The 22472-nt window shown below is 40.3% G+C and overlaps 1 non-coding gene across 1 annotated transcript; it reads right to left on the bottom strand.

Annotated features, from left to right (window-relative positions):
* Positions 1-6317: 6317 nt before the first annotated feature.
* On the bottom strand, positions 6318-6390 carry TRNAS-GGA. Its single transcript has one exon. It is a non-coding gene; the product is annotated as a tRNA-Ser (tRNA).
* Between the last annotated feature and the right edge of the window lie 16082 nt (positions 6391-22472).

The raw sequence follows: 22472 nt of genomic DNA, 5'->3' as shown, positions 1-22472 counted from the left end.
CAGAGGGAAAAATGTATTTCATGCTTTCTTCTGTATTTCTCCACCACTTATGCTGTCTTCTTTTCCTCTCACTTCAGGGGTTCTAACCTGTGAACCCCATCAGCTCCTTCCCTCGGCATGCGTGGACCCCCTGCCACCAACAGGAGCTGCTCACATCGCAGTACGGACGTGTGCTCCTGCTACACTTTCACATCCAAGAGCTTATGGCTCAGGGCACAGCATCCTTGCTGAACAGAAGTCAGTGCTGTAGCATGCAGGACGGAGAAGGACATGCAGAGGCAATCTTAGTATTGGTGTCTTAGTATTTGACTTTCCTATTGGGAAATGCTGTAAGATCAAGTAATGGCAAGCCTAATGCTGATCCGGCTGAAAGAATTTAAAATGGCTAAGTTCAAGGAACAACTTATAAAGATGAGTTAACTAAGCACAAAATACCTTAAAGGCTAGATATTAAAAAGTCAGAAACCTATAGGTACTGATATGTATAGACTAGGAACTTCAGAAGTTGGTAACATGCCCAATTTCCACTAAAATTAATGGAAACCACAGACTTAGGTCCCCAGAACTCTAATAATAACAACAGGTGTCTCTGCATCTCCAGGTGCTTCACTGACTTTAAACGCCTGGCCTAAAATCCAGCTTTCAGAACTTAGTTCCATGTATTAGGTGGATCAGGCACACAAAAGCTTTCAGAAATAGTTTTGCAAAAATAAATACAAAAATTATGAAGAAGCACATTACCAGATGTTTCTCGACTAATTCAGGAGTTAAAGATTCTCTTAAAAATCATTAAAACTGAAGGGCAAGGTTTTCAAGACTACATAGGCATAGATAGATGCCTTTTGAATTAATCAAATTGGTTTTAACCCTATTAAAAAGGAAAATATAAATATTTTGATTAATTTCATATAAGCACACACACTCCTCAAGCAGGAGGACTGTCACAGAGATAGTCATTCTAATAATATTTGCCAGCAGTACTCTTAAGTGTTTTGTAGACAAACAGCTCATTGCTTCAATATACTTGATATACCCGCTAAATGTATTCCAGAATCAGCTTTATAAGACCCTAGTAATAGTCTAAATATTGACTTTTGTAATCCTCTTTAACAGTTGCTGCTTTCTGCACTTGAACTGACATTCATCTCAGAACAGAGTATCCCTGTGACTATCCTGTTTAGAAATTAGTTTGGTTACTTAAATTCTAGGAAGTGTTACAAAAGATATAAAAAATTAAGTGAAATCTAGAAGAGGAACGTTAAGCTTACTGGCAATATTTAGCAATGTGAAACGTCCATAATATCCACACAGTTTCTCAGCCTCTTTCCCAACAAACATTTGAAATCAATAGTTTTACTTTTGTTTCGTATGTATCATCTTAACTGATGTGCTATAGATCTGATGCACATTTCCACAGACTTAACATGTTTATTGCAAAATCATACTTAACTCATGGAAAAAAGCTCCAAACAGAACACTTAAGCCGAAAGAAATATAATATTACTGAAGTAAAAGAAATGTTGATTTCACCTTGCAAGTAGATTAAAAGTTAATTGCTTTCTGTCTGAAAGCAACATGGAATTGCAACACAGATTACATTCTCCGCTCTTCAACACAGTGGAAATATTAAAAGCGGTATAAATTCAGCACAGTATTCTCTACAAGACTGCAGTCCACATGCTCATGCATTTCTCAGCCTTGTGAACGTTTGCCAACACGGATGTCCCTACCAGCCTGGGGAAGAGGGGGAACGGAACAAACTGGGCTGGGAGAGGAAGTCCCTGCTCACTCGTCTCTGAACTGGGCGGCTTCTGGACAGACACTCGACAGCAACGCGTTTCTGCCCTACATCAACCTCTGCGATGTGCAACTCAGTCAAGTACTTTCTCATTTCAAAGTGAAGACGTAAAAAAGAAGGCAGAAACAAGCCCCGCAACGCCAAAGAAACCAATTCCTGCCCTCTCTCCAGGCAGCTACCAAAGTAGCTTTCAGTGCTGAGCAGCCATCTGGCCGTGGCCGAGGAGGGTGTCTGTCCTTCATACTGGGCTGTCCTGGTGCAGGACTGCTCACGGCACAGCCTTTTATTTCTTACTTTGTTTATGGACTTGATTATGTTGGCAGCCTTTTTGAAAATTAAGAACTACTGTAGAGAACTTGTGTAGCAGAACCTGTTCAAAGTAACAGGAATACATCAGTCAAATACCGATACTTGTGGGTATTCTTCTATTATTTTAAAACACAAGTTTGTTCTTTGGAATCAAGCTTTTTCAGATCCATAAAGTTAATAACATTAACCCACGTCAAGCTGAAATCTACTCAGAATAACTGGCTTTGAGAGCCACACTGTCAATTACCTTTAGAAAAATAGGTTTGCTGCATACCTCCAAGATACAAAATTCTATTAATATACATGTTTGTATTTTAAAAGTTTATTTGTTTTTTGCTTGTCACTTGTCGAGGGTGAACTCTCATATCTCTAACTGGAAAATGTTGCTGAAAAGTTACTTTTAAATTACTGAGGTTTTAACACCAAGAATCTTGCATCCTTTTGCTGTGAATCAGAAACTATTGTACAAATGGACTTCTGCCTGGTGACAGTGTTCCCTATGGACCACTACAAAAAGCCTTCACATCTTTAGGGTGAAAGTCCTATGCGTAGGTATTGCTGCTGAACTAGCATAATACCCATAATTCATTTCCTATAAATAATGCTCGAGAAAAGATATCTTCTAAAGATACGCTTAAAGTGAGGCAATTGTGTTTTCTAAGGAGAAATTATCTTGGTTTATTTGATTTCCAGATCAAGTAAGGTTTTAACAAATAACCTTTTTTGAACTGTCTATGCCAATAATGCCATAGAATAAAATGCCCTTGTTAACGTTTTTAGGCGGAGCTATGAACAGACAACCTCCTACCTTCTCTTCTACACATGCCAGTGGTGTGACTGTTGCGTAAGCAGGTCTTTGTTTGCTCTTTTCATTTTTGCACCTGGCGAGAGATATCCTACTGAATTACTGAACTAAAATTTACCTTTTTGATTCAATCACTGAAGTGAAGGATAAATACCTACTTAGATTCTTGAATTCAAGCAGACCATATCCTCCTCTCTAGCACTTTAGAGACTTCCATTCATTTGACATGGAATGCAGGTGCTTGCTTTTAGGAGGCTTTGTTCCCTAGACATCTAAAATTCAGATCCAGGCTAGACTGTCAGATGCAGAGTTGCAATACCTAGATGCAAGCTGGGCAGCAGATTGGATCTTATCTGATGTGATTAACATTTTATGAAAACAAGATGGCCATAAAGTGAAATCTCTCTCCCACAGGTCTTTCTGCCTTCAAACAAGGCCATTAAAATCCTGAACTATTTTTAACATTTCTATATAATTTATTAAATATTAAAAATTTAAGTAGGTAAGAAAAATTACTGTGCGTTGCTGTCAACCTGAAAAACAGCCTGATACAAAAAGTTTTGGAGTCTGGAATTCAGAGCTATATATAAATATACACAAGCAAAGTAATAAGGCAACTTCATCCTGGAACTACAGACAGTAAAAGGAGGTCAAGAAGCATGAATGTCCAAATGAATGAAGGAGCAGACACTCTGAAGCTCAGAGAAAAAGAATGAAACAAATAAAACCCAAGAATTTTGAACTGAAATTGGAAAGCAATTAAATGATACAAACTTTGGATTAAAAAGTCCCATCGCTCCAGCATAAAATACCATGACTGTAGTAAAAAATACACTACAGTTAAAAGCTAAACCAATAAAATCAAAGGAAATGTGTCATTATTAGTAAAATAATATTTTCACTCAAGGTAAAAGTACACATATGCTGCATGTTGCATTAAATGCTTTTGTGTTGCACCAAAAAATGATTGGATCAGACGTGTTGAACTGACCAGCTGCTATTAAGATGGTAGCAGATGACCAGACTGCTGTCCAGGCCCCCTGCTATACCCTGGCCAGCCCTTATTCTGCAAAGGCTCCTCACAGTCTTGTTCTAACACACTCCATAAATCATAAAAGATTCCACTTCCCACGTGTTCCCATTTCTTTTACATCTTATGCTGAACGTTTACGCTGAATTTGTGCTCATGGGGTCACAGAAAGAAGGGCCATGCATCTCCAAAAAGGACAATTAAATGGTGGCATTGGTACCCATTCCTTATATTGTTAAACAAAACTTAGGATTTCAAATAAAATGAAGCAAATGGACAAATATCTTCTGAAGCTATGGAAAGAAATATTTGAAACTCTTATTAATAATAATCGATTAGACTCAGTCAGAGGTGTACAGTGCTTTGCACATGGTTTTGTCAAGCAAAAATTCCTATGCTATGAATATATTTGAATATGCTTGGCACTTGGCAGTGAGTTTAATCATGATAAATTGTGGGAAATGTAAAAATACAACAAATCACTGTAAGTATAAAACATTACCATGTGCATTCTGAGAAGTAAATTAATTCTTGCTGTCCTTTCTGAAATACATATTATTAGACTTAGTAATTTTGGAAATGACTTCTCCAAGGTACAAATACATAAAGTACTTGCTCTTATAAAAACAGATTAAATATAAGCATGGGATAAATTGTCTCACTGAAATAATCTCCTGTTGTTGGCAAACTTCTAAAACTTAAACTACATGGCAAGGGCTTTCTAGAAAGCCATTAGTTTTGTGGAAGTAAGACGTCACAATCTAAATTTTGAAGAGTTATTCTACATTTGCACGTCACTTTATTTTTATGTCCTTTGATTTGAGTGAAGTTTCCCCCGCCCAACTGTGTTTTTCAAGGACAGCACTTGCTGCAGAAGCGTCATCAGCCGCCTAACACTTCACTCGCGTCTGGCAGCCCTCCACGTGCCTGCAGTGGAGACTGCAGAACATGAGCACAAATGTTTTCTTGGGATTTGAGATGCTCCAGAGGTCCTCCGCTTCTCTATCTCCTAATGTCCTGACACAGCTGAAGCCCCACCAGCAAACCCCTGGGTAGTCCAAAGCACGTAGGCTGTCAACACCACCTCGTGACCAGGCATATAACCGGGGATAAAACCTATCTTTGCACACGCAAACACACAAATGCAGCCAGCTAAGGGTAGAATAGAGAGGGGGCATAAGATATTCACTCTCTGGGGGAAAATGTTTGGCTGCCATAGAGGTTACCTAACGAATTGTGCTTCGTGAGAACATCCAGGTGGCTTATCCCTCAGAGATCCTGATCCCTGGAGAATGAGCTCTGTAAAGCTGTGAAAGACAGCTCCACTGGAGCCAGAAGTAAGAGAATAATGAGAGTCTGACCTAAGACAAGCTTTCTAAATTTGATGTGATGTGAGGAAGGGACTATGTGTATGTTTAGGTGAATCGATACTAAGAACAATATTTAAACAGTACAAATTAAATGATACGGAAAGGGTAATGATTCATAAGAACAACAGCAGTACAGTGCTAAAAAGGTTGACATTTTACTGAATTAATAGAACAGATTCTAAGACAGGTTGTGCAAGAAAAATCCAAGAAACTTGGAGAGAATTCGAAGGTAGGGAAATTCAAATATATCTTGTAGACCTCTTTAAAAGGCTTCTTAAGAGTTTCTGTTTTGCTTCCTTTTACTCTGCCACACCTTCTCTCAGTATTTTGAAGATTATAGTAAATATGCCAGAACAAGTGCCAAACAGAACCTGCTCTTTAAAATGATCAACCAAAAAGCAAACATTGTGCTCTAGTTGCTGAAGTTGCAGAGGTTTTGGCCACTCTAATAATTTTTCCTTTTTCTCTTTTCTATACTATTTCACCCTCTCAGTTGCCTTTTCTGGGCCAATTCCTCAAACCAAATCTTCAGCTCTGTGTCAATAACAGGAAAGACACTGTAGTACTGCTCTGTGTGTACTGTGGAAAACCTGAATAGACTGCTATGACAAGCACATTTTAAGATCTACTCCTTCCTGCCAACTGATATGGATAATGAGATCTGTGTACATGGTCCTCTTTCATTACAATTCCATCAGGTCTAGACAACTAATATACAAACATAGCAATTCGTGTGCTTATACCTGCATGAATGGTGAAAAAAACACTTATACTTGAAGTGAAAATAAAGTAGGATGTAAACATAGAATCATAGAATGGCATAGCCTGGAAGGGACCTTAGAGATCATCTAGTCAAACCTCCCTGTCGTGGGCAAGGACGCCACCTCTCGACTAGACCTGGCAACACATGGGGACCGAGCGGGAATCAAAACTGCAACCTTGGTGTTGTCATTGTTGTCAGCACCGTGCTCAACCCACTGAGCTAACCAGCCCCTTAAAATCTTCTGCCAAAACCCAGGATCGAACCAGGGGCCTTTAGATCTCCAGTCTAACACTCTCCCAACTGAGCTATTTCAGCTGGTTAGAGTCTTAGAGCAAAATAGAGTTGGATGATTACAATATAATCTGCTAACACAGTGATGCCAAAATGCTCTAAGTCTGCAAAATCTAACACCTTAATAATGATTCTTGAATGTAAGCCACTACATTGAGGTCATCAATATCAAAAAAATGAAAACTGTATTCACAGGGATTCCCGTAGGTGACCAGAAGAAAATTACACGTTGCCAGTATGAGCAAGTAGCAGCTAGACCTTCATGAAAAGCTCTTTACGGCGGCTAATAATCAAAATGAGATGTTTCTTACAGAATTTTGCCTTGTTCTGGTTCACTCACCATACTCACTTGTGGCTGGTCCTCCTGTCATAAGATGTTGTAGTTTGTAGGTTTTACTTGATAGACACAATAGATATCTGTCTGGCATACATATTTTAGCTGTGACTTTACTAATAAGGCAGAGCTTGCTTAAGACTACGTTTCTGTTGTTGTTCATAAGATATGCCAATGTTGACAATTGTGACTGAATTTGGCTTTGTAAGTTTATCACCGTCTGCATTCTGTGTGTTCTTCCAGCGACTGAGAAAGGCAGTGATGTATTCTGACACTGTCAGAGCAGCAAAGTCAAAGGCTACTTACTATCAGAAAATTGTCAGCCAAACTAAATTTCTAAGACCTTAGAAGGGAAAGGAAGAGATCTGCAATGGCCCAAGGAACATGGGGCACTAAATACGAACACTACTCTCCTCTTTTGGAATCGCTTTTTCTGAGAGGTAAGTGATTATCTGAAAGAAACAAGAACATGATTCTCCTCACCTTTCAGAGTCTGAAGACTGGCTGGCTGGTTCAAAACCAAATCAGCTCTAACATCATTATAGCTCTTCAGATACGAGCAGTTTTTACACCATTCACCTTTATGGACAACACAAATTTGCTGTACAGGCCTACAGACTACCCAAACAGAGCAGCTCCATTTATTTTCTACAGTTCAAACCCTCCTCAAATTGATTGCGTAGGTTTAGATTCAGAAGATACATCAGCAAAAATGGGCTAACGGCCACTGCTCTAGAAGTTAGGTCTGAACGCTTTACCTTGGTCTGCTCTCCCAGGGAATGAACAGGCAGCTCTGGCTCACTCATTCTGCTCTGCTTGCCTCTTCAAAGACCAATAAGCATTTGCTAAGTTAATTCAAGAGCTGACCTCATTTTACAGCACAGATGCTGTGCTTCGCTGTGCTGCAGCACTAAGGAGCGGTGCTGACAAGCAGCGTGAGTCTTGGATACCGAGCCTCAGAGTGAATAAGGCAAGGGAGAGTCCTTGATCTGTACTGTCACTCCTCAACAAGCAGCCTCATTTTCAGCAGTGCTGGCTGTAACAAGTTCTTGGCTGGAATTCTGTTACTCTTTTCCAGAATTTTTGAGCAAAAAGTCTGTAAGAAGTTGAGATGACTGAACATAGCTCTAAGGCGGCAGCTGTAGCCAACAAGGTTTGAAACATTTTGCTTCAGTACACGGAAGGGGTGGTAAAATATTTTCAAATAGTATTGCTTTGGAGCTGGCCTTATGTTTTGAAATTGGTGCTGTTAAAAAATACATTTAGATCTTATTAATCCAAGACTTTCAAAGTAAGTGACTGACAGCAATTTATCTGAAAAAGTGTGAGCTAAGTCCCCAGAACTATATCCTTCATTTGCCTAAACTGAGATTAACTTGGGAGGTGGATGGGAAAAATGACTTTGGAGTCGACTTTTCAACTTCCCTCTTCCCAAGTTGACTGCGATTGTAGGCTCTTTTAACTGGGTTAGCCATTAAGGGACATTTGATGACTGGATGAAGATGGATGACATGGTTTCAATCCACAGGGCAGGGCACTTGGAAAAAAAGGTCTGTGTGGCCACAAGTGTATCCCTGTCTTCCATGTCCCCATGCATGGTGTTCAGCTAATGCAGAGTGCAGAGCTGCTAGCTTCTCTTCTCTGTAAATTCACAAATACTCTCTCTGGTTTGCAAGGAGCAAAAGTTACACAAACACTGATGGAAGTCAACAGTGTCAGTGATGATAATCAGAAGAGCTCCTACTCACATGAAGAGTGGTTGGTTTTTTCCAGATTGTGAGTTCTGTCAATGCCTGCTCATGCCAAATTGCTCACAAAATGGCCCTGTATTACCTTCCTGGAAGATAATCTCCTGTGAGACATTTTAGAACAATCTTGATTGCTCAGTCCCTTTACTGTAAGATTGTAAATGCCCAGAGACTTCACTAATAACAAGCTTAATAAATGATGGGAATACATTAGTGGGTTGTGATCCTTTGTATCATTTGAGTGAAAACTGACCCATAGTCTTTTAGTTAAGAAGTACGAAGTCCTTCCATCTCATGTTAGAAGAATGAAACAGCATCACTGTGGATCACTTATCACAGGCATGGTGCTAATTAGAAATCACAACTGCAGTGCTCTTACTGAGAAATGATCAGGCTTTTTTATCATAACTGAACTAAAACCTCTTGAGGAAATGTTGCAATAATTTAACCATTTTAAGTAGGAATGTGATTTGGTTTTAGTTTAAGTTCAATTTAAAGGCTTTTCACTTCAAATTTAAAATATGAATGTGCCATGACTTTAGGAAGCTGCTTGGTAAAACACTGTTTAAAAGTTTACACATGTGATTTCTGTGTTATTACAATTAAAAATGTTACTACAATTAAAAAAAAAAGGACAACAAAAAACCAAAACCTAACAAACCACCTCAAAGTATTTTGAATCTCCATTTGATTTTTTCCAGTATAATAGAGAATGTTATATTCTGTTCTATAAGAACCTATCCTTTTTTTTTTTCCTGAGGTCCAGAGGCAGGATCCCAGGATTTGGGGTTGAGCTGGGAAGGCTGACACAACTCACTTTGGGCCTCTACAGTTCCCTGCACAGCAGTGAGATTCCCAATCGTGTACCCTGCGGGAAACAGCACCACACACAGCAAAGCAGAAAGGATTGTGGGATTTTAGCCTCCTGCAAGACTGATTGAGCTGATGCATGAGATCAGAGTCCCATTTCTTAGCTGTGAGGGAATGTGATCACTTAAAGAGTGAACATTGCTGTCAGGCAGAGCAGTTCTTAGAGAAACGCGGGACTGTCGCCATGCTCTGCACATGGTAAACAGAAATGAGAAAACTAACCAAATTGTTTTGCATGTGTTGTGCATATGTGTCTGTCCATGTGCATGTGGTTTTGGGCACATGCTTTATGAGCAGGAGCTCTTGGAAGGAGTAAAGGAAAGGGTGAATATGTGATACCTCTGGTATATCCTTCTGCCTTCGAGCAGTTTGCAGCCTAAGAGATTCATGAGACAAAGACTTCCTCTCTTTGTTTAACAGTCCCTTTCCAGATGTAAATTTGTAAAATTTTCTGTTAAATGTAGAATCATAGAATATCTCGAGTTGTAAGGGACCCATAAGGACCATTGATTCCAACTCCCTGCTCCTCATAGGACTACTTAAAACCAAACCATATGACTAACAGTGTCATCCAGATCATGGGGCTTCTTATATCACATATTTGCATCATGGTGTCTTGACTTCTATTGTCATGATGAGAAGTACTTTCTAATGGAAAACTCTGGAGTGAACAGTGACCCTGGGACCTTGATGTGAACTTCTCAGTCATTCTGGACAAAGCTTCTCATGTTTTAAGGTCTAATTTTAGTAATTTATTTTGTAATGTCACAGTTCTTTCCCTGCTTTCCCTTTATTCTAGCTGCACTGTGCCCAAATGTTATGGGAAGAGTGTTAGGAGAAGCTCTACTCATTCCTCTAGGATACAGAAATCTTAGGTGGAGAGGTCTCTATGCCACAGCACAGAGAAGCCCAAAAGGAACAGCAGCAGGAAACAGTATCCTTAAAAAAGGGATGGTGCTGCTATACATCCATTTAAATATTGATGTCTGTATCTTGAAGAGCATTAACCAGTGTAGTTAAACACAGAATAGAAGTATATGTTCAGGTTTAGAGGAGGACTTGGGAAAAGTCAGGCCATGGGTTAAAGTCCTTTAGTGGGGAGGGCTCTATAGTGGCTGACATTCGGGCGAGTGCCTGGTCCCAAGGAAGGAGCCCAGGTGCTGTACAGTGGCACTAAAATAGGCTTCAGAAGGATGTCTCACCAGAGTTGCTAAAGACATCTGCAGAGGTTCTTGACTACAAAAGAAATTTTGCTTCCTCTCATCAAAAAGTGACTGGTTTACTTCTTGAAACACGGAGCTTTTTCTAACTTACACTTCAGTTTTCATCTTTTGAAGTAATGCACCACGAGCAGATAACTAGCACAAATCAATTGAAATTACTATTTATAGGCTGGAGATCTATTTCTTTCTCAAACTTTCCGGCTTTCAAATTCCTTTTTAATTTGCCATGAACAAAGAAGGGAAAACTACCATCCAGAAATGAGATTTGGGTATATATTTGATCATTTTCCTTTCACATAGATAGACTAACACAAAGAAACCTTTATATCACTGAGCATTTCAGATAAGAGCTGACAGCATCTTGTGTAAATCAACAGAGGCATCAGTGGACTTAATACAATCTACAGAAAAAATCAGACTGATTCAAAATATGTTCTACATAATGATCAAATAAAATCATTCTCCTTCAGGTACTCAATATAAACATTTGCAAGGCTTTCAAGATGTACCTGGAAATATTTATTTTTAATAGCCCTCCTTGCTGTGCAATGCATTCACGCTATTTGTGTACCCATATGAAAAAAGCTGAAATGCACTGAACTATCATAAGCAAACTTCATACACTTTTGATTTTCATTGGTACCTTTTTCTGTTACTGATGACTAGGAATGCTCCAGGTAAGAATCACTGCAGTGTAGTCACAGGTACAAGGCTTGAGTATCGCCTAAGTGTGAGGGTTATCTGAGACAAACAGGCACACAGTTGTGCCCATGGAGCTACTGAGTCTCAGGCTCACTCACTGCACCTGGTCTTATGTGTATTTACCACATATTTGGAAATAGTAAAATAAATAATAATTAAAACGGGAATACAGTTTTTCAAAAAACTCGCTCCAAAACAGCGATTCACATTCAGATCTCCCAAGTCCATCTGAGTCCAAGGGAAAACCTCTCTCAGCTTCTCCACTTCACACAAATACTAAAGTGCTTATTGAAAGAAGGACTTGACCCTGTTTCTGAAATAAAAGTGCTCCAAATTCTAGAAAATCAGAGTGCTTTTCTGTGATGGAATGAATAATCAAGTTATTTATACAACATGAAATAACTTCAAAAGGAAGCCTGCTGCCATATGCCAGAAGAAATACAAGCATATCTAGGTAACATCTCTCTTTCCAGCACAATGTGAACATTTTCTGTGGCAACTTGAGTCAGGAAAACTCCTAGTGTGAGGATACAGGTTCCCACCACCCAAGATTACTCCCTGAGGCAAGTCTCTGCTGCTTTCCAGCTGTGAGATATTCTCAGCATGCTGTGGCTTTGCACATAGAAATGGAGAGAAATGTAGATATGAGTTTTGGCTATGGGACTTAGCTGAGAAATGGCTTTGATGGCCTAAGAAACTGCCTGTATGGTGAGTCTGACAGAGGCTTGGTTAAGCAGTGCACTAGGACTGAGTTGGGAGTTCTCAGCAGCTCCTTTTATAATGTATATTTTTCCAGATTAAGAAACATTGTTGTAACTAGATATGTTTTAAAAGATAGCAGGGAAGATCAGTTGACACCAAGCCCCCTGGATCAATGGTCAGCCTTCAAACTTTCCTGTGGAGTACGATGCATCATTTTTATGCAAACTTTTATTTGAAAATCATATAAAACTTGACTGATAAAATTATCTGACACGGACTCATTGACACGCTTTGGGACCACTGACTAAAAGTAAGAGGAAAGTCTTAGGTTAGTAGCTGGACTCTCATCTTTCTCAGTACTAACTGGAATGTGTTGTTCCCTGGCAGATATTGGCACCACATGACAAAGGGTATTGCTTTTAGTCATTCTGTCAATATCATTGTTGTGTGGTACTGTGATTAACAGGCAGTGCAGAAAGTGGTAGGGCCAAAAAACTACGAAGAATTAAAGTACCCTCTAATCATCTGAAGGAAATCACACATAGCTAAAGTATCTTGTTAAAAAGATACTGAGAAACTCACAGCTCCACACTTTAGAGCTACGGCAGTCACATGAACAAAACCTCAAACATGTTTCCAATAGATATTATTTTATCACTTATTTTCTTCTGATAAAAGTTCCCGTTCTTTGATCCGTTGATCACATGAGCATTTCAAGTTTTTGCAACTAAAATGTTTATAGATCATAATACTCTGAAAAAAAAAAGTCTTGAAACTAACATCTAAGCATAGCTTTATTTTCTTAGAAACCAAGCTGAAAAAATATAGTCATAACATTTTGGTGATAGGATTCCAAGCTCTATAATCAGAGCAGTATTTGTGAAAACCTTGAGCAAAAATACTGGACACCTTCACCTCCCAAATGCTGCATGTACATTTTATGGCACATTTTATACCATCCAACAAGGAAAACAGTGAGCAGATGTAATTCATAAGTATCCCATGACCCAGCAACTAAGGAATGAGAATCTCTTCAGAAAATCAACTGCAAAGTCAAAAGAACACCTTGCTCCACTACATTCCTAACCAGAGAGATCTGAAATCACCAAATCTGAGTTGGCAACAAAGTAAGTTTGTCTTCCACTTACAAATTTTTAACTGGCTCTCATGGACTTGCATATATATTACCCTTGAGATAAACTTGCTGAAACTGGCAATAGCTAAAAGCATATTTTTTTACTTGTAATTGATGTCTATTTTGATAGCTACTATCACATACTGGATAGCCCCATGAGGTGCTATAAAAAGTAGAATAAAAATAGTACCACTGGCTCAATGATCTTAACACTTCACGTGTAGGGCAGAGCAAACCAGTGAGGAACAGGAAATGGATGATTAAGAACATGAGAAGACCATCTTAGCAAATCAGTAAGTTAGGCACCACCCTGGATGCTTCTCAGTCTACACATTTTCAAATTTTTGTAACATTAAAGAAAAAGAAGCATTCAGGGTAGGGAAGGGGTTAGTATTTGCATTGTGTTTGTTTAGATTTTTCAGAGCAGAAGTTCCAGAGCCTGTGATCAGCTAAGCCATGCGGCTGTGGTTGACTCCTATTCATTCCACAGTAAACATGCCCATACCATCTCCTAAGAACATCAATGTGAAAGCAAAAATACTCTCTGTGTGCCTATGAAGAGCTCCACAAAGAGCATTAACTGAGAAAATTAATTAAACATATAAAATTACTTCCTGCAGTGCCACCTTGTGTTCAACTCCTAATCCTGACAAACCCTCAACCTTTATTTGTGCCAATTGTCAAGGGTTAGGGGTGGGCTCGTCGCTAAACGTTGACAGGTGCTCTCTGACAACCCCTCTCCCTCCCCAAACGGGAAGGGAAAGGGAATAAGGCAGAGAGACTTACAGATCAGAAGACAAATTTAAGACAGCTTTAATAAAACAGTAATAGTACTGATTAGGAAATAAAATAGTGAACTATATATAAATATATATAAAACTGATATTAAACCTGATTTCACCTCCCTCTGACAAGAGTAATCACCACTAATGTTATAGACCAGTTGGCACTGGGGAAGTCCCAGGCTCAGCAGCAGAGGGGAACCAGACACAGGAGCAGGATTTGGGAACCCAAAATCAGGATCAAAAGCAGAAGAATGGATGGAGTCCTCCCTGGACACCATCCATTAGGGCCAGAAGTAAAAAAAAAAAAAAAAAAAAAAAAAAGGGAAGGAACTTAAACGCCATGGTCCCTCACCTGTCCTGCCTGTTAGCCCCTGGAGGTGCAAACTTTTACTTCCCAGCACCCCCAGCGTTGCACACAAGATCTAGCAATGGCATTATAGGAGTAAATATAAGCAAGAGCCCTTCTGCATACCAGTCTTTGGTAGTAACCATACACATCAGGCACTATCACTTCTAGTAACAGGCACTGCCTGCAAAAACATGCTGTTAGCTTCAGAAAGTGCAACCTCTTAGAAGAGACTGAGCTGAAGACTAAAATCACTGAGCAGAATTGGTTCTATTTAGCTCAAACCAGGACACCAGTGAAGCCTTCCAGCCCTGGAACCTGATTCACCTTAAGACTAGTTTAAGCATCTCCTTGGACATTGGAGAAGCTGCTCCTCACACATGTAATGCAACGTTTTAGTATTAACTTCCTTCCTGGAACTTCTAGAGTCCCAGGGACCTCAGTTCAGAGGTCAGATTCTTCTAGAGCTGGGAAACACCTCAAGCAAGAGCAGTATCTGGCTGTCAGGACACTCCATGATAGACTGGGAAACAGGAGAAGTCCCTGGAGAATGAATTAACTTGCTGGACTTTGGAACTTTCAAGAAAAGGATGTAAAAAAAAACCACCACATTCAAGCAAATTACATTAATCTGATTACAATAGGACACAAAGCTCTATATCTATAGATCCAGATTTAATCTCTCTCCATACCACGGAGTGAAGGAATTTATAAGTAACTCATTTCTAACTGCAAAAACTCTGGTAATAAAATGCAAGCAGTCTCTCTTTATACAGTAAAACACTAAAGCCGGTCATTTTTATTCTCTAACAGAATTGCAGAATTTCAGGGCAGCCCAGTGGGGGAAGTGTAGGAGATAATTATCCAAATACCCCCCAAAATTTTCCCCAAACTAGTAGCACAAGTGAGCAGATTCCAATGAAGTTGAGCATATTATAGTCACTTCATCAATATCACAGGGAACTAGATGCCTTTCTCAAATTCCAACTCCCCCCAGTTTATTTATTTATTTATAAATTTATGTTATTTACATTTAGATTCATTTTAAAGAAGTTTAATCACTACAGCTCTGGGACTTCATGACCACACATGATTTCTACAGACAGTATAGACACCAATAGTGCATCTAAACTGGAGCTTACGGGTAGGAGATGCATCTACAAGGCATTATGCAGCCTTGGGAAGTTGAGGGACACAGCAGGCTCTGTTTCATTCCCTGTAATATGAATACCAAACATGCAACACCACTCGATACTAACCTAGAGTTGGAGAAGCCTAAATGGTTCAGTTACGGGCTCTGCTGCCCTGCTCCTAAGTAACAAGTGCTCATTCCTGCAGTGAGGCTGCTCCAGAGAATGGACCAAACAAGAATATCCCCCTTCCGGGTGCCAGAGTCCTACAGGCATTGTCATGGGGAACATCTTGTGCAGCACGAGGTAGAGATTTCTAAAACTTGTATTTTACCCAACTCATGAACTTCTCCCATCACTGACCTTCCAAAACAGCACACACAGGAGCACCTGCCACAGCCTCTTAGTACCCTCACTGACATTGCTTATCTCACTTACCATGGCATGCTGTGATTTAGTGAGGGTGAGGAAGGACTGCAGCGCAAGCAGGAGGTTCCAGGTAGCCTAAGGCAGAAGAAATCATGGAGTTGCTTTCCCAGGAGATGGCAGCATGATGCAGGATCGTGATTAGCACCAACACCAGCCATACCTTGGCTGTTATCAGGTGCATGAAGAACATTGCTGAACCCTGCTAAGCGCTGACATGCTGTGTCTCAGTACTGCTCACTCTGGTGTCAGTCTGTTGGATGTCATTTCCAGTCAGGACGACTTGTGTTAGGATACTAATGCCAAGATCTGAAAGCGCACTTTCATCAAAGACTGACAGAAAGGCTGAGGGAGGATGAGATGTCTGGAGATCATCTAGTACAACCCCTGCTCAAGTAGGGTCATCTAGAGCCAGTTGCCCAGAATCATATCCAAATGTCTTTTGGATATCTCCAAGGATAGAGGCTCCACAGCCTTTTTGGGCAACTTTTGCCAGTGTTCAACCACCCTCAGTTATGCCTGGGACAGCCGCAGGGTGTTTCTCCAGGGCCCTCGCCACCTCTGCCAGAGAGCTGGGATCCTTCTGAGCCCAAGCAGCTGAGATAACACACAGCAATTGGCAGTCCTTGCTCCCCTCCACTCCAGAGTGCAATTTACTTTTTAAGTTCTAAGAGGACTTCAAGTATTTCAAGTGTTAGTGTGTGAGCCATTCCTTCACCAAATAACATAGTTATTTTGAAGAACCATGAGATTCAAAAAACCACAGTTCAAAAAGGAAGATGGGTAAGAGATCAGATGAAAGACAAAAGATTCAGAGGCTTCAGCTACTTTGAGCTTGAGTTTTGCAGACTCCTGTTGCAACTGGTGGCTGTGTATTTGCCTACCTGGATAACATCCATATTCACTGACTACTCCTTTGGCAGATCAAAAAAAATGCTACCTAACTCTTTGCAAGAAAGCTGCTATCCTCTCTCTCTCTTACCTCAAACCGTGCCTGCAAAAAAAAAGAGCTTTATTCCTGAAGTACGAAAGTCTCTCGACATGTGGCCCCTCATGAGAGATATCGCTGTCCTCAGCTTTGGGATGTTTTAAAAGACCGGTCACTGCCCGGCCACGGCCGGAAGAGGGAGCACAAACTCCTCCACTTTTAATTTCGGGGCTCCATCGCCAGCAGAAACGCTCTATTTATTTGCTTTTACTTTTTTTTTAACATGACACATTCAGTTCTAAATAATTTATGGAAGCTGTTTGGAAACTCAGAACACTCCTCATCACACAATGCATGAAATCTGAAGATAAATGGGTGATGATTTGGGGCCTGAGAAATAAGAGATCAAAATCAGACAGGATTTATGGTTCCTTCAGAAACACAAAAAACCCACCAAGCCCAGAGTTATGACTTTCAATCCTTGAGTAAAGTAAATCCTGGAGTACTAGACACTTTGTGTGCAAATGTATGTATGTATATATAGCATATACAGGCATGTACATATGCATGCATATATGTATGTTTTCCCACACCTAAAAGGAGAATGAACATATCTACCCCTTTGTAAAGAAGGAAGAAAGTCTCCCTTTTGCAGATGGGGACACTCAGACACCAAAGAGGCAGTAGTGATCAGCACCAGACAGCACCAGTGACAGCACTGGCAAGCGAATCTCAGGGCTTGGGCTCAAGGCTGGGCACAGACTGTGCAGCTCTGCTCCTACATGGTTACAGCTTGGAGACCAGGCAGAGCAGCTAAAGAGCTATTTGAATTGCTCTGGGCTCCTACAATCTGGAAGGCTTGACTTTCACTTTGTTGTCATAGCCTCAAAACCATATTGTCTCAGCGATGAGAAAGTGTTAAAGTGTCTTGTTTGGTTAGGAAGTAGACATGCAGGGTGTATTGCAGCAAGGAGGGCATCCGATGGAGATGCTTTCACTTATAATATGTGGGGGTCTGTGAGGTGTACACCTTTGGAAATTCCAGGTTTCTGAGACATAATTAAAATAAAAGCTAACCACTACCAGTTTACAAAGGAGAGGGAAGCACTGATGCATCTATGGATATTGTGATACAGCACAAAAAAGAGAAGCATGTGCTTTTGGCTGAAAAAAAATCCCAGTGCAGCAATAAACACAATGAATTCTCTGTGCAAAGACTCGTATCAGTTTCATTAAGCCCAGACTTTGAGGGAAATCTATAACATTGTCATTTCTCCCAATTTCATGGTGATTCTCAAGACACCTGCCAGTCTGCTTCCACCACAATTGCAGATGTGTGCCTGTGAGAATCTGAAATGCCTTTAAAAACATTCCTAGTACTGTTGGTTAGGGGGAAGGGTTGCAGAATTGATGTACTTGCACTCTGAGCTTGAGCCATAAGATGACAAAATGAATAGATAAAATAAAGAGCAATAAAATGTTACTTTATTGTTACATCTACTGATTTTCAAGCCTTTCCTCTTATTAGATTTCTGACTGGTAGTTCTGAAGAGTTTAGCAATTAAAATATTGAACATCCAAGAAAGTAGCAGATGCAGCTGTTGAATTTACTAGGGCCATATAAAGTGAAATGGAGGCCTGGATATATAGTTCCAAAAACCCGGGCCTGGAGCTGGCTAGAAAAGCTTCTGTCCTCCAACAGAGAGGAGTAAAAGTAACAAAAATGCACATCTCTTCTTTCACCATGGGACCAAGGAGGGGAGAGCTACAAGTTCCTCAGAAATCCTATTAGCCTATTAGAAAGACAGATCCTTCAAGCAGCACACAGGGCTTCTCATTATTTGCATTCCCAGCATCCAAGCTAGTAAGTAACAAGAAATAGCAATGATAGGATAGCAACATTTTTCACTAAGTCTCAGACTTCAAGTTGATGCTAAGAAATCCCATTTCTCCTCACTCCCCCATTGATTTTTCATCTCTCACCCCAATCAGCTCATTCAGTCTTGAGTTCCTCAACTTAGAGAAGTTACCTAGAAAATAACTACAAATCCTGAACCACTGTGTGCCGAAGTCTCACAGTACAGTAACTTCTTCACTTACTGGGAAGGTGATTATTAACAGAAACCACGCAACAACCTCTCTGCCAGGAGTGTTGGGGATTTGGTGACTGTGCTGTCAGAGAGCAGCACCAACCATCAGTTTTCTCAGGATGTAAGAAAGGGTTTGGGGTTTGGAATAATATTTTGCTCAGTAACATTTGCCAGTATTCAGAGCTGCTGTCCTCAGAAAAAAAAGAAAAGGTCTCTTTCTCCCTCAGCTGGCATCCAGGAATAGAAACACGAACCTACACAGGCAGTGTCAGGTTACACATGACCCATTTGGCTCCCAGTGTCAGGTATGGAGAAACATCCTTGATCCTGAGTCACACTGAGTTCATTTCCAAGTGCACTGGTACCGTGAAAAAGTATAGTCATGAACAAAAACAATGCTTTCATCAATTTTAAAGAGTTCTTGAAAGTGCCAGGATGCTGATCTCAATCTAGATCCCCATGAGCTATTTCAAACTGCTTTTCCTGGCACTGCTGAGTCTTGGGTTTACCCACCTTTCAATGCTAAAGTAACAAACTCAATACTGAGTAATAGAAATGTGCTAACAAATTGATCATTATTTCCTTGTAAGCACAGACTTCAAGCCTCTTCTTGTTGGCTTTTCCCACTTATTCCTTCCTTACTGCTGCTACTTCTCTCTTCTTCCTGCGGTTGTCTCTCACAGCTTTGCCCCAGCAGTCTGGCACACTGGTCTGCAGCAGTGGCCTCCTTCCAGCCCCTGCAGCTGCCTTACCAGCTTCCAAATCCCGTACAGGAAACATGCAAGTAGAAGGCTTGCAAACAGAAGACAGATTTTCTTTGATGCTGCCAGGGCCAACTTTTTGGAGCACAAGCTCCTAACTTATCTTTAGCACAGGAGAATCCAGTAAGTTGGTACTAGTGCTCTACATTGGTTCGTGAAGTCTTCTGCACTCAGGAGCTTGAACCATTTCTCTATTGAAAGTCGTAATTACATTTGTACCAGCTCCCTTCACCCCTTTATATTTCTTTGGGTATGAACTACACAGAGAAATATCTTCTAATGTTTCTCCACATTGCTAGATTTACAGAAACAGGTTTTACTGCAAGTGAGAACACTCAGGACACTTAAAATATGTTATGTATGCCTTTTGATAGAGCATAGTACACTTTTTTCTGAATCCATATCCTTCATATCAACATCACATACCAGCAACACGACTCGTTTCTTGAGAACACTGTTGTGAGATTACATAGTAAAATAGAAATTAAAGATCAAAGAGATATGAGACAAATGCTATGAATTTCAACATAGTCTTCAAAGTGCTGTAACCCTATACATGCCACCTGCCCCCTGCTCATCTTCCAAGCTATCTACTAGCAGATTGTGTGCGCTACTTCCCTGTGAACACCACATGGAAAGTCAAAGGAAGATCTTTGGTGAACTTAATGCGGGATATCACACATCGTAACAGAGCAGCCATTATGCACTGCTTGGCTGTGGAGGTAGCAAAGGAATAACCTGAAAGCTCTCTGGGTAAATCTTCACAGAGTGGTGAGCATTGTTTTGGGAATACTCACTTGGACCGGTAACTCTACACAAATCACAAGAACTTCTGCACAGATAGATATGTGGTGAGACCAAAGAACATTGTGCCAATAGGCTGATTATCAGCTCCATCCCTCAGTGGGGTCACATAGGCCAAGTCTGGCCCTGTGCTGAAATTATTTCAGAGCTCCTGACCCTAGAGCAGATTCATTCAGGGCTACTGTGCAGCCCTCCACTTGGTACTGGATTACCTTGCACTGACTTCCCCTGTGTGTTACAAGTAGGGGTATATTTTCACCAGCTTTTATTCCTTTGCTCTCTTGACGATCAAGCCTATGTTACCAAGACCAAGATAAATTACTGAAGTTGTTTTATTTTAAGATGGATGTACCATTCCTGAACTTAAGACCAGGCCCAGTCACCTCAGTAAGTGTGGCAAGAGCAAAAGGGAAGAAAATTGAAAACATCCTTCTACGAAAGCTCCCAATGTCACAGATGCTGAAGGCAGCAGGAAAACAATTCAGAATCGGGTCATGGCAGAAAAATTGTTACCATTAGCTGACATCAAAAGGCTGGTTTGAGAGATTTAACATAGTATGAAAATCCCAGAACAAATGCCATTAACAGAATGCTAGGAGAGAAAGTAATGCTTTTCAGCCTTGAAACAGTTGCACTTAGTAGGAAAGTCTCTACTATTAATTTCGATAGTGACAAGGTTTCTTAGGATTCCTCAGGAAATTCAGAATGTTCATTTCCAGACAAAAGATAAAAGCGATATCCTTGCACGAGAACATTGTTTCTTTTCAGGTCTATCAAATGTATTAATTCCCATGGTGGCTAGGAATGCGTGCTTAAAAGGTGAATGCAGGACTCCATGGTGGGTGAATATTTCATAATCATTGACCCTGCTGTCTGTATCTGCAATTAAAATCTCCAGCCAGGCAGGGGAAGTGGTAATTAAACATAACACATAGTCTGCTGGCCTCAGAAAGCAGCAGTTATTAACAAATCTGAACAACTTCCTTCTCATGCAAGTGCCATTACTAAATCCATTCACTGCCAGGAAGGAACACAAAAGTTAAAATCACCTAATACTCTTGAGGGAAAGGAAAAATATGAATAATAACTTAGAAACTCATGTGATTCTTCATCATGACAGAAAACTTGCAACTCAGAAGTACTCATTAGCTTGCAGATATATCTGTCCACATGAAGCAACAATTAGAAAAGAAAAATCCTATAATCACCTTAATAAAAAATACTGAATATACAGCTCTCCTTCACAAAATCTCTACAAGAGTTGAGAGAAATTCTATTCTACATGGTGGAATTCAGTGAAGCCTAAGAACTAATTCTTAACTAGATAAACTGGGTCCTGGGCATGGTACTGGCACGTTTAATACAGCACCTAAGCCTGTCTGGGAGGCAGGGTAAATTAGCCTAGAGTGAGCATTCTGTAAATATGGCTGTAGGGCTTCCAGAGCCTACACTAAATTGGGCACATACACACAATTTGTTTAAAGCTGAATAGGTATAAACTGACCCACGGACACCAGAAAATCCAATACAGTTGCCAACAGCAGTGACCCGAGACCTAGGAAAACAAATGTGTCACTTCATGACAGGGTAAAATTTAAGTCAGATAATCCCTCTGCTTGAAACTAAGAGGCGAAGAAAGCACAGCTAAAAGTTGTAATTGCTGTAGTTCACTGAATGTTCCCTGGGGCACTGTATTCTGAAACTTGGAATGAAAGTTATCAGCATCCTGAATAGAGCTGTCAAGCCACACTTGTTAGCAAAATTGGTTGAGAAGATGAAAAATCCCTTTTCACTTGCAATTTATAGAACAAATAACTCAGGCCTGCCAGAAGCAGCCTTTAACAGTGATGACATCTCAGGCAATTTGAAACCATCTAGAACTCTTTGATGGGTTTCCAAGAATTTGACTCCCAAGGGAGGCTCAGAGATAAGGAGAGCCCTGTATAAAAATCTTTCCCTGGATGAATGTTTATATAGCACAGAACATAGTATTTGCTCATTCACAGGTATTCTGTAGAAACACAAAGAGGCTGGATGTGGAAGGCCTCGATGGTCAACACTCATCCCTTTGCCCAGACTCCTCAAGTTTATATACGTTTTTCAAATGTGTGTTGGGATGATT

Source organism: Apaloderma vittatum, unplaced genomic scaffold, assembly GCF_000703405.1.
Source record: "Apaloderma vittatum isolate BGI_N311 unplaced genomic scaffold, ASM70340v1 scaffold15077, whole genome shotgun sequence".
Classification (NCBI taxonomy): Eukaryota; Metazoa; Chordata; class Aves; order Trogoniformes; family Trogonidae; genus Apaloderma; species Apaloderma vittatum.
The sequence above is the reverse complement of the archived record's forward strand: the minus strand, read 5'-3'. Positions and strand labels throughout refer to the sequence as shown.